The sequence below is a fragment of the Choloepus didactylus genome, chromosome 5 (assembly GCF_015220235.1).
Source record: "Choloepus didactylus isolate mChoDid1 chromosome 5, mChoDid1.pri, whole genome shotgun sequence".
Taxonomy (NCBI): Eukaryota; Metazoa; Chordata; class Mammalia; order Pilosa; family Megalonychidae; genus Choloepus; species Choloepus didactylus.
The window spans coordinates 127863283-127881667 of record NC_051311.1 but is presented as its reverse complement, the minus strand read 5'-3'; the positions used below and the strand labels follow the sequence as shown (position 1 = coordinate 127881667).

Genomic DNA, 18385 nt, shown 5'->3' with positions numbered 1-18385 from the left:
ATTCTGGCTCAGTTCTCTTGGAGGTGGGTTTGTATCAGGTCAAGGACTGCTGTGAATTTTGTTTCTATCTGTCGTACACTGGCAAATCAGGGACTCCCAATAAGTTGTGTTCTTTCAGGAGAATAATCCACATATTAGGAGTCAAACAGCAGTTAGCCTAGTGGCTGGGGCATCCACAGTGCCTGAATTCCCAGTCTCCTTGTGAATCACATCAGCCCCACATCAAAGTTACCTTCCCTGTTTGAAGCGATACATTTGTGCCTGGGTTGCGACTGAATGAGCCTCTGGGGATGTGAACAAACCAGCTGCTAATTAACCAGGCACTGTCTTTACTATAGGACCACTGAATACCCTAGAGAAAAGAAAAAAATAAAAAATACAGCTTCCCATGACACTATAGCAAAAAGGATTATAAATAGATATTGCAAAGAAGGATGCTGTAAACTCACCCCACTCAAAAGGATAAAACCTATTACAAGCATAGTTCAGATTACTCTGAGAACAACTGTAGTATTTCAGATAATGTAGGCTCGTAAGTTTTTGTTGAAGATCCAAGATAATCAACTGATTATGGGCCATTTAATGGAGAGAAAGGTGAATATATAGATACATTGGACAAAGCAGTGGGAGGTGGGAGGTGGGAGGGCAGTAGGGGTGATGAACCATGATCACACGGAGTACAAATCTCAGCTTGCGGGAAAGTAAGTCTAGCAACTGTGGATAGGAAGTTGGGGGGTATGTTTATTTGCCCATTTATATTGTCTCTATTTTCTTATTTTCAAGCATTAATGTGGATCTTAAAGCTTCACAAAGTAAATGATCTTGTCAGAGAGAAGAGTGGGGCAGAGAAAAATAATAGGCTTCTTTCTACCCACTCCTCACAACTAACATCAGGGCAGAAAAGGCTACATGTTGACAAGGAAGAAGTCCTGTGTATAATATCAATGGGCCTAAACATAGTTGTTGGTGGCCATCGATCATCTTAGCTGCCCTCACTTGGAAACATAAGCCTTCAAAGTCTCACCTCAAAACAGGTAAATATTGGAAAACGTCTTAAAAAATGTAAGATATTTTTCAATCTATACCATGCTCTATACTCATCTAAAGGCTGAGATATATCACAACTTATTACTTCCAAGCAAGTTTCATACCACTATGTAGAAAAATATATGGATTTTATATTTGCGTATGTCTGGGTATTTGTATAAACTCTCAAGCCTTCTAAGCATAATTATTTAAAATTTTAACATTTCACATTGCCACAAAAGTACTAAAATATTAAAAACTATAGAAGATAAAAGGCAATCCCAAAATGGAAAGAAAAACAAATGTCCAAGTAACATATTACAATAAGTGCTGACAGATAATAAGGATGAAGTGATGGAATACTTAAAAGACAGGGACTGATGTCTAGGTAGCACTGGATATGAAAGAGCTTATGAAGTTATTAGCAATAGAATGACATGGCCTTAGATATACAAATACTAGACCTAGAAGGGACTTTGAGTCATGATCCGGTAGACTTTAGCTTTTATGAATATTTGATATTATTTTATCTATTTTATAGCTGAAGCAAGAAGGTCCAGAGAAAATTACTGAGTTGCCAAAGTCCTCAAAAGTAAAGAGTTGTAAAATTGGAAGTAGAAGCCAGATCTCCTTTCGCTGAACCAGCTGCCTATATCATTAGCTCTTATTACCGAATTGTCTTACAGAACATTAATATGGATGACTGGAAGTCAAGCAGCTTTCAGAAAACATTGTATTTAAATATAAATGCGAGATTACCAGGGTTTGAAGAAGACATATACGAGATTGAAGAAAGTAAGAGGATCAAGTAGATTCCAGAGTTTTACAACTTTTTTCATGTCTGTTTATTATGGCAAACAGTGGTTATGGCTTTTTACAACCATCAGCATCTATGTATGCACACCTATTGCTTTATTTTAGAAAAAATATTTATGGTAATCTTTAAGAATAATGAAATGGGGGAAAAACAAGAGAGTAAGTTTATAAAATGATGCCAGAAATAAGGAGGGAAACAAGAACAGGAATACAAAATGATGTCATAAATGAGACTAAGTGAAATGCATGAAAAAAAGACCTATAGCCTAACTTATGGCTGGATCACAAGTTCATCTCAAGTCTTTTTAACTACATAGGTAAACATAGTTGGTCAAACATTTCACAGTGTCCCAAAGTTAAAAATAAAGCAGGAGAAGTAAAATTATTCTTATATTAATATCATACAGAAATTTTTAAAAGAGGTCCTCATTATGAAGTGATGTACTGGGTAACTTTCTTGATAATATCCTAAGAGTAGGTGCAATGATGAACTTTGTAAAATATTTTTTATATCGATCTTCAGTATAAACTAAGGATATTAATCCAAACTAGCATTAAGTGAAGGCAATTCAAAAGATGGGGCTTTTTAACTTTTGACTGTAACCAACAATAAGAAATAGATTTTACATTGTATAGTACAGCATATGTATGTGTCATTGCGTGTGAGTGTGTATATAGAGAAAAACAAAAATTGTATGAAATGATAACTTCTCTTACTACATGTTACATACTCTGATACTTTTGATCTTGTGTTATTCTTGAAATGCTAGTTTCAATCAACTAAACTGATTTTTCAAACTACTAATGGGTCTCTTTTTCAGTGAGAAGACAGGAATAACAAGGGCTAGGACCTCTGAAGTTGTTGGATCAAATGAAGAAATCACAGGCAGTGACCCTGTGAAAGAGAACTGGGTAGACCCAGAAGAGCCCAGGGTACCTTGGAGGAATGAGAAGAAGAGGCGTCAGTGAGCAGAATGGCATCTAAGGTGAAGAGGCAGTTGGGAACTTGATAGAGTAGAAATAAGATGGCAAAAGTTCTCGGGTCTTCATATAAGTAAGAGAATATAATGATTGGCAGCCAGTCAGATTTTACTTAATTGGTCCTCTTGATTTAACGAATTCTAAACATTTCAAATTTTAGCATGACTATTAGGAAGTAAAATTACAATTTGCTTCTGATACTCATATAAAACTAGCCCTAGAACTCGAGAGCATGAGAAAAGAAATGAAGATAGAAGTAGAATGAGGGAAACAGAGACTGCACAGTCACAATGAAAGAGAAGAAGGGATTGATTGAAAACTCCTATATATGGCAATCTTCCCATTTTTGTTTTCTGGGATTACCAGAAAATAAATATCTAGCATATTCAAAACCACCAGGCAGCACCATAAATAACGAGCTATGCAGGACTTGACTGCTTGTCAAGTGAGGGTTATTCAGACTCATCCAGAGTTACATATGATGCACATTCTACATAAGTCCAAGTACTAAGAATAAAGTCATATCATGACAGACACAAAAACCATTTTCAAATTCACTACTTCTCTTAGTAATTTAACATCACTGTGATTTAACAGGGATTAATTAGAACATCTATTGGGATTGGATTTGGACAGTAAGGAGGATGGTCGTTAAGTTCATGTGTCAGCTTAGCCAGGTTTGGTGTCCAGTTGTTTGGTCAAGCAAGTACTGGCCTGGCTGTTACTGTAATAACATTTTGTGGACTTAAATCTTCAGTACATTGAGTGCATCTATGGCTGATTACGTCTACAATCAACTGAGGAGATTGCCTTCAACAATGAGAGATGTCTCATCCAATCAGTTGAAGACTTTAAAAGAAGTAATGGTTTCAGCAGTCAGAAGAAAGAATTCCTATTTCTACTTCAGCAAGCCAGCTTCTCTTGGAGAATTCATCAAAAACCTTCATTGGAGTTCCCGGCTTGCAGCCTGCCTACAGAATTTGGACTTGCCCATCCCCACAGTCATGTGACACAATTCTAATAAAAATCTTATAATATTTACAGATATCTCCTTTCAGCTCTGTTTCATTAGAAAACCCTAATACAGGGGGCAAGGGGAAGGGGTTGGGTTTGTCCCCCCTCCCACTTTAGACACTTTATTATATCCATAGGTGATGAAATCGCAAAGATATCTTTAGGCAGGTAAATACAAATACTACTAAATAATTAATATTATAAAGCTAGTGTTATTGAAACCTAATTTTGAGGCCAGAAACCTCAATTCTATCTCCCTATCTGTCTGGGTGAGAGCCTGATCTTACTGGGCCTGCAGTGCCACTACTTCTGTCTTCATTTCAAGAAACTTCCTTTCATTCAATAAATATAATTATTTTAACTCTGCTCTTTTGTAGATTGAAGTCTTATTTGGTGTCTGTTCAGATGTTGATCCCTTCACCCATTGCTTGTTTTAACTGTATTGTTTTTATTTTCTCATTTTCTGCTCTGGGGGCTAAAAATTCACTCTTCTTTCACTCATTAGCAATCAGAGACATTATTTGCTAAAGAGTGATTTCCTGCTGCAATTTGGTAGCCATATCTTTGTACATGATCTATGACCCAGGCCAATGCTGTGATTTTTGCTTGTTGAGTGCCAAAGCCATTTTCTTTGAGCAAACATCAACATGCACACATTTACACACACACACACACACACACACACACACACACACACACATTATATAACATAAAATACATAGCATATAATTTATCTTTTCACTTAACAATGTCCTGGACGTCTTTTCATGTCTAGGTGTATGGTTCTATCCCATTCTAATGTATAGCAGTATAATAGTATTTTAACCATTCTCCAATTGTTTTGTGATTTCAAATAAAAATCCTATATGCCTAAGTTTGCACACAGGTAAGAATATTTCCATAGATAAGTTGATCCTAAAAGTCTAATTTCTGGCAAAGTATTATATTTAAAAATTTTAAATGATAAAATGGTTTCCAAAATGTTTCAAATAGTATACCAAAGTTCCCAGTTCCCCATATCATTACCAACACTGGGTATCACCAATCTTTTGAAAGTTTTTACCAATCCCCAGGGTAAAGAAGCATATCTCCTATTGATTTTTTCCACAAAACATTTTATTATTCATAATTTCTATTTTACTTAGAATTTTTGCCAACATTAATAAAATAATAAAATTTATTTGGAATAACAAACAAGCAAAATAGATGGGGAAATTCACAAAGAGAAAGGTAATAATAAAATAGTAATCTTGACATATATTCAATATATTTGTAAACAAAACAAAGTAACATTGACTTTAAAAATATAAAGATAGCAATAGAAAAACAGAGAAAGTTGATTTTAATTTTCTTAATAACGTCTGAATTTAAGCATCTGCCAGATGTTTATTGATCATTTGAATTATTTTTAAATTGTGTTTGCATATTACTGGTATATATTTATATTGAGTTTGACTCATTCCTGTTGATTTGTAGAAACTCTTTATATATTAACCAAGCATATTAAAATATGTGTTTTATATATATATATATATATACACACACACACATATATATACATATTATCTCTCAGTCCGCAACATATAAAATTTGCAGTTTTTCCCTTTATGTCTTCTTCCATATTTTTATGGAAGGCATTTTTAAAAAACATTACAGACCAGCACAGAGAGACTGAGAAGAGTTAAATGAGTTGTCCATGACCACATAGCCAATGGGTATACACTGGTGAGTAAAAGAGACTGATTTTAGTTGGCTGAAGTTCCTCTGGCTAGAGCTCAAACAAACTGCAGTAACAAAAAAGCCATGTGATATTTTTGGCAGGCCTCACTTTAGTGTTCTTGAATATATTACGTATACATAAACACACATGCATACCACATACACATACACATACACTCTTAAAATTCTCCTTATACCCTCATACATAAAAGACTACTTTTCACAGACCATTTTAACTTCAAATGAAGTGAAATTGAGCCTAAAATCAACTTTAATTAAAATCAGCTTAGAAAACCTGATACTGGATTGCCAATGCTATGAGGAGATTTATAGTGTTTTAACTAGTATATAAAATCTCCAGGACCATTGGAAAAGAGCCTTAGTAAATCTCCCTCTCTTCACATTGGCCTCATCCTAAAAAGAATCATTAGATAATAAAATGTATGTCAGTGGTATTAGTAGAGTATAATGTATTCACCATTGAATGATACATAACAGGGCTCAAATTTCAGGACCAGCAATCCCATTATTTCCATCACATCAAATCAATTCCTTATCCATCTATTTCTTCCTTCAAAAAATAAACAGGGGTAACCCGCCATTGACTTTTCATTGTCTGGTACTCCTAACACATGATGAGTTAACTATAAATTGTGTATTAAAATGAAACCCCATTTAGCAAATGCAAAATTTTTAAGTAAACATAATCTATTGAGTTCCTATTTACAAAGTACAACCATTCTTAGCAGATTATGAGGGGTTTTATACCCTTTCCTTTTGAAAGAAGTTACAAGAAATGTCTATTGTATGTGTGAAGCATCAAACAGTCCCTCACAACAATTCCACTACTTAAAATCATTAACACAGATGGAATTCCTAAATATCTATCTTGAAATTGGTGTGAAAACAAAACAACAACATATAGATTCTCTAACTGAAAAAATGAATGGAATTGAAGATTCTTTTCCCGTCTACCTTACCATTACTCACAAGAGTTCCTAATAGGATTACACCAGCTTTCAAAAACTGCAGACTTTTTTGTTCTATTGATATTATTGCCTAAACTTTTGCGATGGAGACCACAAAGAATATTCTTTTATGCTATTTTATTTGGAGAAGAAATCTCCTCAAAAATATCATTTAATCAAATTCTGATTGAGCAACACATTGAGGAAATCAGCAGTGAAAGACTTTATAAAACTTAATATTTCTCATATATCACTTCAGTATCTTAAGAAAATAATCAGGAGTCATCAATACAAGGATTAAACATTTCTATTATTTGACTCTAGTTTGACATAGACCACATAATCGAAGACATTGATCCTCCTTTTGTAGTAGTATATCACTAAGCACAGCCCCCTTCCTTCCAGACATTTCAAGTATGCAAAGTGAACATTCAAACTGTCAACACAATTTTTAGTATTGAGTAGGTAGAAAATAGCATTATTCCTGTTTCCAGGTGAAGATGCAAATGTAAGTGCATTATAATGCTTTAACAAAGATCCAGAATCTAAGGGACTAAGGGTAATTTGCATCATCAGACTTCTGATAAGTTACCTATGTCAATTTTAAATGAATGTTTCTCCATTCACTAATCCAGTAACGTTTACTGAGTACCCACCATATGCAAGGTTTCATAATCTAAAAATCCAAAGAAGAAATAGGTCAGTATAATGGTTACAACACAATATCATTTTTCATTCAACAAATATCACATATTTATTGAGTCCCCATTTCATAGCAGACATTGTTCTAGGCATCTGGAATACAGCAGTTCCAAAACAAAGTCCCTATCTCTATGAAGTTTATGTTCTACAAGCAAATATACACCTTATAGGTTGGTGATGAGTGGAATGGAGAAAGTAGGGAAAAGAGAGAGTGGGATGGTGTGATGGTTAAGTTCATGTGTCGACTCAGCCAGGTTTTGGTGTCCAGATATTTGGTCAAGCAAGCACTGGCCTGATTGTTACTGTGAGGGTATTTTGTGCATTTAAAATCTTCAGTACATTGATTGCATCTATGGCTGATTACATCTACAATCAATTGATGGGATTGCCTTCAACAATGAGAAATGGCTCATCCAGTCAGTGGAATGCTTTAAAAGGAGAAGTGATGATTTCAGCAGACAGAAGAGAAAATTTTCATCTTTACTTCAGTCGGTCAGCTTCCATTGGGGAGTTCATCAAAAAACCTCATTGGAGTTCCCAGCTAGCAGCCTGTCCTACCGAATTTGGACCTGCCTATTGCCAATAAATTCTTATTAAAATCACATAATATTACAGATATCTCCTGTTGATTCTATTTCTCTAGAGAACCCTGACCAATACAGATGGGGTAGTGTGGGCGGAGGGTAGTCAGCAAAGGCCTCTCTGAGAAGGTGACAATTGGACATAGATCTGAAGAGGTGAGGCCAAGCACCAAGCAGATTATCTGGGAGATAAACTTTCTAGGCAGAAGGAGCAGCAAGTACAGAGGCATTGAAGTGGGGGCATGCTTGGCACAATAGCTATAGAACAAGGAGGCCCATGTGGTAGGAAAAAGTAGCAGGAGATCAACTGGAGTGTGAGAAGAAGAGATCTGGGTAGGGCCTTGTAACTTCTGAAGAGTATTTTTGCTTTTACTCTGAGGGAGATGAGGAGCTACTTGACGGTTCTGAACAAATTGAGAGATATGATGCGACTTCTTAAAGCTCACTTGGGTTGCTCGGTTTAAAATAAATTGTGGCACCTTTATTACTGATGAAAGAATATTATTATAATTATACTAGTAGCTATATTTCAGGGGAGATAGATGACATAAGGAACTTTATTTTCTGCATGATTTTTCTGTAAACCTACAACTACTCTAATACATATATATATAAACTGGCTGGTAGTGTCTGGGGGGTAAGGTGGAGTTTAGGGCAGTGCAGAGATTAGTTAGGTGCCTATTGCAATAACCTAAGAGCAACGATAGAGGGTGGGACCAGCAGGATTGTAGCAGAGGTGGTGAGACGCAAAGCTGATAGGATTCGATGATTGATAGGACATGGAATGAGAAATGAAAGCAGAATCAAGGAAGGCCACCTGAGTTAAGATAGATACATATGAAAGTGAAATTCTTAAAAATAAATAAATAAATAAATGCATAAGAAATTAATTAAGTACATATAAAAAGCAAGAAGACTGAACTCATAACATTTGCCGACAGTTGGGAGTGGGTGGCTAGGCAAAGGGCTGTCATGCAAAAGATGAGGCTTTAGGCTTGAACAAGCACCTCTGTTTCTTTAAGGGCTTAACATCCTACAACAAAGAATTTAGGAATAGAGAAAACAGAGCCTTCAATTGGACATAATCAGTCAGTTATTAGAGGCAAAGCGTATTAGGACGTCGCTGTGCCTGCAACAATCCGTTGTTACTTTTCAGCCGGTTAACACCAGCCAGGCAATGGAAGTAATTGTACCAAGGATCAAAGAGTGGAGCTCCTACAGAGAAGCAAGTGCATACGCTGCCAATATTTCATCATTCAGAGCTCCTTTCCTTCTTTCCCTAATATGAAAGCTATAAAAGAAGAAAAAAGCCCCTGAAAGTGCTATTGTTAAGACCAAAAACTAATTAGTCATTGCTTCCCAAAGTGTTATGTGAAAAGTCTCCAGAAATAATGGTCTGCTTTCTCAGATTTTATAGGTTTGCTGAGTCTAGTGTTCTCTGGAATTTCCTGTTTCCCTTGCTAGGGAAGATTGAGTAAAGTTTACAAGTCATCTTGAATAACACAAACCTTTAAATAAAGGCGATCATTTGTGGATTCATAAAGTATACAACTGGACTTGAAGTAAGGATGAGGGTGGTAAATAAAAGCAATTCCATGTTTGTGTAAATGTGTGTGACTAAACTTTTTGGTTATTTTATGCCTGAGGTAGTCATTTTCAACTCTTTGAAGATGTTGAATGAAAATTTCACATTTCAGTGTGCTCACACAGGTAAATTATGGTCTAAACATGGTAACCTAATATGCTTAATGTCTATAAATAACTTGTGCCAATTCTATTGTAAATTATATAGATATCCCTGAATAAAAGTTGCAAGTTGCTGGGTGATATTAAGCACCATCGTCATTGTATGTTAGTAAAATATTCAGATTCTGTTTCTCACTGAGATTAAAAAACTGTATCAGCATTTGTATAAATGCTGCCACTGGTATGGAAATTCCCATGGCAAATTGACACTTAGCAAGAAACAATGGCAAACGACTACAGAGTAGCTGCCTACAGAGTTTTCCAAGAACAAAAGATAATAAATATATAAACCACTGACATTTTTTTCTAAGGCTCTTAATGTATGCCAATTAATTCCCTGGAATACATTACTCTACCTGCTTTAGTTACATGAGGCTAATAATTACACTTGATTTATTCAGAACACACATAATACATGTGTTAGTGCCACAAATCAAATGCAAATAATGAGTCTGCATTTCTGCAATTGTGTATCCATATATCACTCTGCTAGTGTATGGGGTCTATTCCTCACAGAGAGCCTGCAAACTACTCAGTAATGCACAAAGTGAAAAAGAATCTCTCTTCTGTTGTTTTATCCTTACATTGAAAAATATATGTTGGCTTGGTAGAAAGCAGGTTAGAATTGAATTTATTATAAGGGAATACTGAAGTACAAAATGGACCCATTATAACAGACTATGATGATCTCACCAATATGCATAAATCCCAAGGATGATTTAAAGGGACTTGCAGTTTATCCTAGAAAGTGCCCAAACTTTGGACAGAGATTGCCCAAAGAAATTTCCTCTTATTATTTTTACAAATGTAATGCACAGTAAGTAATTAAATATAAACTCTCCAGAATTACAACCAACATGGCACTTTCTGCTTCCTGATAAAGTACAGATTATATAGTATTAACCGGAAAAGGAAGATCCTCCTGTGAAGCCATGAGCAAGATTTATTTAAATGTTAACATTTGCCTGAGTTCATCCATTCTGATATTTTGAAAAGCCAAAATTCAATTTAGTTGACAAGTTTCATTAGAGGGAAATAGGAAAGCAGCGCTCTCCTTAATGTGTGTCACCTGCCCACTCAGCTGTGAATGGGAAAATGTGTCACACCACCTTCAGCTCTACATTTTCTCTTTGATGGAGAAGTGAGCACTTGCTGAATAATCTAAACTCATTCAACTTCAACATAAAGTCATTGTGATACATCTCAGCTACAAACTTGTCATTTTATGACTAGCTCTATATTTACTTGAACAAAATTGTCTGCAACATGCTAATAACTTTGCATTTTCTGAAATATTTAATCTACTTGGACACAATCATGCTAGGTGTCTACAAATTCCTGTTCAATTAATTTCACTAAAAGCCAAAGTTCAATTTTCTGACGGCTATTTTATGATGAGAAGAAAATGCATCGACTACACCTAGAGACCTAAATTCATAATAAAATTATTTTTATAAATCTTTCCTAGGAAACCTACAAATATCTTTCCCACATAACACATGAGTACAATGTGATTGAATATATGATAAAACATTTTTAATTAAGTAATCATGAAAATATCATTGCTATTTATTTTGTTTAACTATCAAAGGCCAATGGGGAAGGAAAAACCTTAAAGGTTTTTGCAGTGACCTTACTTTATAAAAGTCACACAACTGCTTAATAATTATAAAGATAAAATAGAAATACAACTATATTCCTTCTACTTCCCAGGAATGTTGTTGAAATAAAGGGATGAAAAAAGAACTCTGAAACATAAAACCTCTATATAAATATCATATATCAGTGATTATAAAAAACTAAAACATCTAGAATTTATACCAAGCAAATTTTTAACTTACATTATCCTGCAAATATTTAGATAAAGGAAAGAATATTACTATTACTCTTGCTATTATAAGATGTGACTAGTACAATCAAATTCAAACCTGAGGAAGGTTACATCTTCCCCAATATACCAAAATAATTTTTTATATAGTAGATTTAAGTACAATATTGAAGGAAAGTAGGGAAAGGAAAACATACTATGTGTCAGTATAGTTTCCAGGTGATTATTATGTGATTTATGCAATTATTTTACTTAATCTGCATACCAACCTGATGAAGGAGACATAATTATTTACATTAGAGAAATGAGGAAAATGAGACACAAAAAAGTTAAATAACTTGCCCAAATTTATATAGTAAACAAGGGGCAGGATTGGTATTTGAACCCAGATCCATCTGCCTCCAGATTCATTTCACTAAACCATGCTGAAAAGAAAATTTTCAAAAATAATGCAGGGGGAGGTGGGGCAAGATGGCGGACTGGTGAGCTGTATGTTTTAGTTACTCCTCCAGGAAAGTAGGTAGAAAGCCAGGAACTGCGTGGACTGGACACCACAGAGCAATCTGACTTTGGGCATACTTCATACAACACTCATGAAAATGTGGAACTGCTGAGATCAGTGAAATGTGTAAGTTTTTGCGGCCAGGGGACCCGCACCCCTCCCTGCCAGGCTCAGTCCTGTGGGAGGAGGGGCTGTCAGCTCCGGGAAGGAGAAGGGAGAACTGCAGTGGCAGCCCTTATCGGAAACTCATTCTACTGATCCAAACTCCAACCATAGATAGACTGAGACCAGACACCAGAGAATCTGAGAGCAGCCAGCCCAGCAGAGAGGAGACAGGCATAGAAAAAAAACAACACGAAAAACTCCAAAATAAAAGCGGAGGATTTTTGGACTTCTGGTGAACATAGAAAGGGGAACGGCAAAGCTCAGGCCCTGAGGCTCATATGAAAATCCAGAAGAAAAGCTGATCTCTCTGCCCTGTGGACCTTTCCTTAATGGCCCTGGTTGCTTTGTCTCTTAGCATTTCAATAACCCATTAGATCTCTGAGGAGGGCCCTTTTTTTTTAATCCTTTTTTCTTTTACTAAAACAATTACTCTAAGAAGCCCAATACAGAAAGCTTCAAAGACTTGCAATTTGGGCAGGTCAAGTCAAGAGCAGAACTAAGAGAGCTCTGAGACAAAAGGCAATAATCCAGTGGCTGACAAAATTCACTAAACACCACAACTTCCCAAGAAAAGGGGGGTGTCCGCTCACAGCCATCATCCTGGTGGACAGGAAACACTCCTGCCCATCGCCAGCCCCATAGACCAGAGCTGCCCCAGACAACCCAGTGTGACGGAAGTGCTTCATATAACAGGCACACACCACAAAACTGGGCGTGGACATTAGCCTTCCCTGCAACCTCAGCTGATTGTCCCAGAGTTGGGAAGGTGGAGCAGTGTGAAATAACAAAGCCCCATTCAGCCACCATTTCAGCAGACTGGGAGCCTCCCTACACAACCCAGCAGCCCAGAACTGCCCTGGGGGGACAGCATTCACTTGTGACATAGCACAGTCATCCCTCAACAGAGGACCCGGGGTGCACGGCCCGGAAGAGGGGCCCACTTGCAAGTCTCAGGAGCCATACGCCAATACCAAGGACTTGTGGGTCAGTGGCAGAGACAAACTGTGGCAGGACTGAACTGAAGGATTAGACTATTGCAGCAACTTTAAAACTCTAGGATCACCAGGGAGATTTGATTGTTAGGGCCACCCCCCCTTCCTGACTGCCCAGAAACACGCCCCATATACAGGGCAGGCAACACCAACTACAGAAGCAAGCTTGGTACACCAATTGGGCCCCACAAGACTCACTCCCCCACTCACCAAAAAGGCTAAGCGGGGGAGAACTGGCTTGTGGAGGGCGGGTGGCTCGTGGACGCGGCCTGCTGGTTAGTTGGAGAAAGTGTACTCCACGAAGCTGTAGATCTGATAAATTAGAGATAAGGACTTCAATAGGTCTACAAATCCTAAAAGAACCCTATCAAGTTCAGCAAATGCCACAAGGCCAAAAACAACAGAAAATTATAAAGCATATGAAAAAACCAGACGATATGGATAACCCAAGCCCAAGCACCCAAATCAAAAGACCAGAAGAGACACAGCACCTAGAGCAGCTACTCAAAGAACTAAAGATGAACAATGAGACCATAGTACGGGATACAAAGGAAATCAAGAAGACCCTAGAAGAGCATAAAGAAGACATTGCAAGACTAAACAAAAAAATGGATGATCTTATGGAAATTAAAGAAACTGTTGACCAAATTAAAAAGATTCTGGACACTCATAGTACAAGACTAGAGGAAGTTGAACAACGAATCAGTGACCTCGAAGATGACAGAATGGAAAATGAAAGCATAAAAGAAAGAATGGGGAAAAAAATTGAAAAAATCGAAATGGACCTCAGGGATATGATAGATAATATGAAACGTCTGAATATAAGACTCATTGGTGTCCCAGAAGGGGAAGAAAAGGGTAAAGCTCTAGGAAGAGTATTCAAAGAAATTGTTGGGGAAAACTTCCCAAATCTTCTAAACAACATAAATACACAAATCATAAATGCTCAGCGAACTCCAAATAGAATAAATCCAAAAAAACCCACTCCGAGACATATACTGATCACACTGTCAAACACAGAAGAGAAGGAGCAAGTTCTGAAAGCAGCAAGAGAAAAGCAATTCACCACATACAAAGGAAACAGCATAAGACTAAGTAGTGACTACTCAGCAGCCACCATGGAGGCGAGAAGGCAGTGGCACGATATATTTAAAATTCTGAGTGAGAAAAATTTCCAGCCAAGAATACTTTATCCAGCAAAGCTCTCCTTCAAATTTGAGGGAGAGCTTAAATTTTTCAGACAAACAAATGCTGAGAGAATTTGCTCACAAGAGACCTGCCCTACTGGAGATACTAAAGGGAGCCCTACAGACAGAGAAACAAAGAAAGGACAGAGAGACTTGGAGAAAGGTTCAGTACTAAAGAGATTCGGTATGGGTACAATAAAGGATATTAATAGACAGAGGGGAAAAATATGACAAACATAAACCAAAGGATAAGATGGCTGACTCAAGAAATGCCTTCACGGTTATAACATTGAATGTAAATGGATTAAACTCCCCAATTAAAAGATATAGATTCGCAGAATGGATCAAAAAAAATGAACCATCAATATGTTGCATACAAGAGACTCATCTTAGACACATGGACACAAAGAAACTGAAAGTGAAAGGATGGAAAAAAATATTTCATGCAAGCTACAGCCAAAAGAAAGCAGGTGTAGCAATATTAATCTCAGATAAAATAGACTTTAAATGCAGGGATGTTTTCAGAGACAAAGAAGGCCACTACATACTAATAAAAGGGGCAATTCAACAAGAAGAAATAACAATCGTAAATGTCTATGCACCCAATCAAGGTGCCACAAAATACATGAGAGAAACACTGGCAAAACTAAAGGAAGCAATTGATGTTTCCAAAATAATTGTGGGAGACTTCAACACATCACTCTCTCCTACAGATAGATCAACCAGACAGAAGACCAATAAGGAAACTGAAAACCTAAACAATCTGATAAATGAATTAGATTTAACAGACATCTACAGGACATTACATCCCAAATCACCAGGATACACATACTTTTCTAGTGCTCATGGAACTTTCTCCAGAATAGATCATATGCTCGGACATAAAACAAGCCTCAATAAATTTAAAAACATTGAAATTATTCAAAGCACATTCTCTGACCACAATGGAATACAATTAGAAGTCAATAACCATCAGAGACTTAGAAAATTCACAAATACCTGGAGGTTAAACAACACACTCCTGAACAATCAGTGGGTTAACGAAGAAATAGCAAGAGAAATTGCTAAATATATGGAGACGAATGAAAATGAGAACACAACATACCAAAACCTATGGGATGCAGCAAAAGCAGTGCTAAGGGGGAAATTTATAGCACTAAACGCATATATTAAAAAGGAAGAAAGAGCCAAAATCAAAGAACTAATGGATCAACTGAAGAAGCTGGAAAATGAACAGCAAACCAATCCTAAACCAACTAGAAGAAAAGAAATAACAAGGATTGAAGCAGAAATAAATGACATAGAGAACAAAAAAACAATAGAGAGGATAAATATCACCAAAAGTTGGTTCTTTGAGAAGATCAACAAGATTGACAAGCCCCTAGCTAGACTGACAAAATCAAAAAGAGAGAAGACCCATATAAACAAAATAATGAATGAAAAGGGTGACATAACTGCAGATCCTGAAGAAATTAAAAAAATTATAAGAGGATATTATGAACAACCGTATGGCAACAAACTGGATAATGTAGAGGAAATGGACAATTTCCTGGAAACATATGAACAACCTAGACTGACCAGAGAAGAAATAGAAGACCTCAACCGACCCATCACAAGCAAAGAGATCCAATCAGTCATCAAAAATTTTCCCACAAATAAATGCCCAGGGCCAGATGGCTTCACAGGGGAATTCTACCAAACTTTCCAGAAAGAACTGACACCAATCTTACTCAAACTCTTTCAAAACATTGAAGAAAATGGAACACTACCTAACTCATTTTATGAAGCTAACATCAATCTAATACCAAAACCAGGCAAAGATGCTACAAAAAAGGAAAACTACCGGCCAATCTCCCTAATGAATATAGATGCAAAAATCCTCAACAAAATACTTGCAAATCGAATCCAAAGGCACATTAAAAAAATCATACACCATGACCAAGTGGGGTTCATTCCAGGCATGCAAGGATGGTTCAACATAAGAAAATCAATCAATGTATTACAACACATTAACAAGTCAAAAGGGAAAAATCAATTGATCATCTCAATAGATGCTGAAAAAGCATTTGAAAAAATCCAACATCCCTTTTTGATAAAAACACTTCAAAAGGTAGGAATTGAAGGAAACTTCCTCAACATGATAAAGAGCATATATGAAAAACCCACAGCCAGCATAGTACTCAATGGTGAGAGACTGAAAGCCTTCCCTCTAAGATCAGGAACAAGACAAGGATGCCCGCTGTCACCACTGTTATTCAACATTGTGCTGGAAGTGCTAGCCAGGGCAATCCGGCAAGACAAAGAAATAAAAGGAATCCAAATTGGAAAAGAAGAAGTAAAACTGTCATTGTTTGCAGATGATATGATCTTATATCTCGAAAACCCTGAGAAATCGACAATACAGCTACTAGAGCTAATAAACAAATTTAGCAAAGTAGCGGGATACAAGGTTAATGCACATAAGTCAGTAATGTTTCTATATGCTAGAAATGAACAAACTGAAGAGACACTCAAGAAAAAGATACCATTTTCAAGAGCAACTAAAAAAATCAAGTACCTAGGAATAAACTTAACCAAAGATGTAAAAGACCTATACAAAGAAAACTACATAACTCTACTAAAAGAAATAAAAGGGGACCTTAAAAGATGGTAAAATATTCCAAGTTCATGGATAGGAAGACTAAATGTCATTAAGATGTCAGTTCTACCCAAACTCATCTACAGATTCAATGCAATCCCAATCAAAATTCCAACAACCTACTTTGCAGACTTGGAAAAGCTAGTTATCAAATTTATTTGGAAAGGGAAGATGCCTCGAATTGCTAAAGACACTAAAAAAGAAAAATGAAGTGGGAGGACTTACACTCCCTGACTTTGAAGCTTATTATAAAGCCACAGTTGCCAAAACAGCATGGTACTGGCACAAAGATAGACATATAGATCAATGGAATTGAATTGAGAATTCAGAGATAGACTCTCAGATCTATGGCCGACTGATCTTTGATAAGGCCCCCAAAGTCACTGAACTGAGTCATAATGGTCTTTTCAACAAATGGGGCTGGGAGAGTTGGATATCCATATCCAAAAGAATGAAAGAGGACCCCTACCTCACATCCTACACAAAAATTAACTCAAAATGGATGAAAGATCTCAATATAAAAGAAAGTACAAAACTCCTAGAAGATAATGTAGGAAAACATCTTCAAGACCTTGTATTAGGCAGCCACTTCCTAGACTTTACACCCAAAGCACAAGCAACAAAAGAAAAAATAGATAAATGGGAACTCCTGAAGCTTAGAAGTTTCTGCACCTCAAAGGAATTTCTCAAAAAGGTAAAGAGGCAGCCAACTCAATGGGAAAAAATTTTTGGAAACCTGACAAAAGACTGATATCTTGCATATATAAAGAAATCTTACAACTCAATGACAATAGTACAGACAGCCCAATTATAAAATGGGCAAAAGATATGAAAAGACAGTTCTCTGAAGAGGAAATACAAATGGCCAATAAACACATGAAAAAATGTTCAGCTTCACTAGCTATTAGAGAGATGCAAATTAAGACCACAACGAGATACCATCTAACACCAATTAGAGTGGCTGCCATTAAACAAACAGGAAACTACAAATGCTGGAGGGGATGTGGAGAAATTGGAACTCTTATTCATTGTTGGTGGGACTGTATAATGGTTCAGCCACTCTGGAAGTCAGTCTGGCAGTTCCTTAGAAAACTAGATATAGAGTTACCATTCGATCCAGCGATTGCACTTCTCGGTATATACCCGGAAGATCGGAAAGCAGTGACACGAACAGATATCTGCACTCCAATGTTCATAGCAGCATTATTCACAATTGCCAAGAGATGGAAAGAACCCAAATGTCCTTCAACAGATGAGTGGATAAATAAAATGTGGTATATACACACAATGGAATACTACGTGGTAGTAAGAAGGAACGATCTCGTGAAACATATGACAACATGGATGAACCTTGAAGACATAATGCTGAGCGAAATAAGCCAGGCACAAAAAGAGAAATATTATATGCTACCACTAATGTGAACTTTGAAAAATGTAAAACAAATGGTTTATAATGTAGAATGTAGGGGAACTAGCAATAGAGAGCAATTAAGGAAGGGGGAACAATAATCCAAGAAGAA

The 18385-nt window shown here is 36.6% G+C and overlaps 1 protein-coding gene across 15 annotated transcripts in view; it reads right to left on the bottom strand.

Moving 5' to 3' along the window:
• HDAC9 (histone deacetylase 9) overlaps positions 1 to 18385 on the bottom strand; it is a 996855-nt gene that overhangs the window by 617507 nt on the left and 360963 nt on the right. The gene's annotated exons all lie outside the window — the stretch shown is intronic.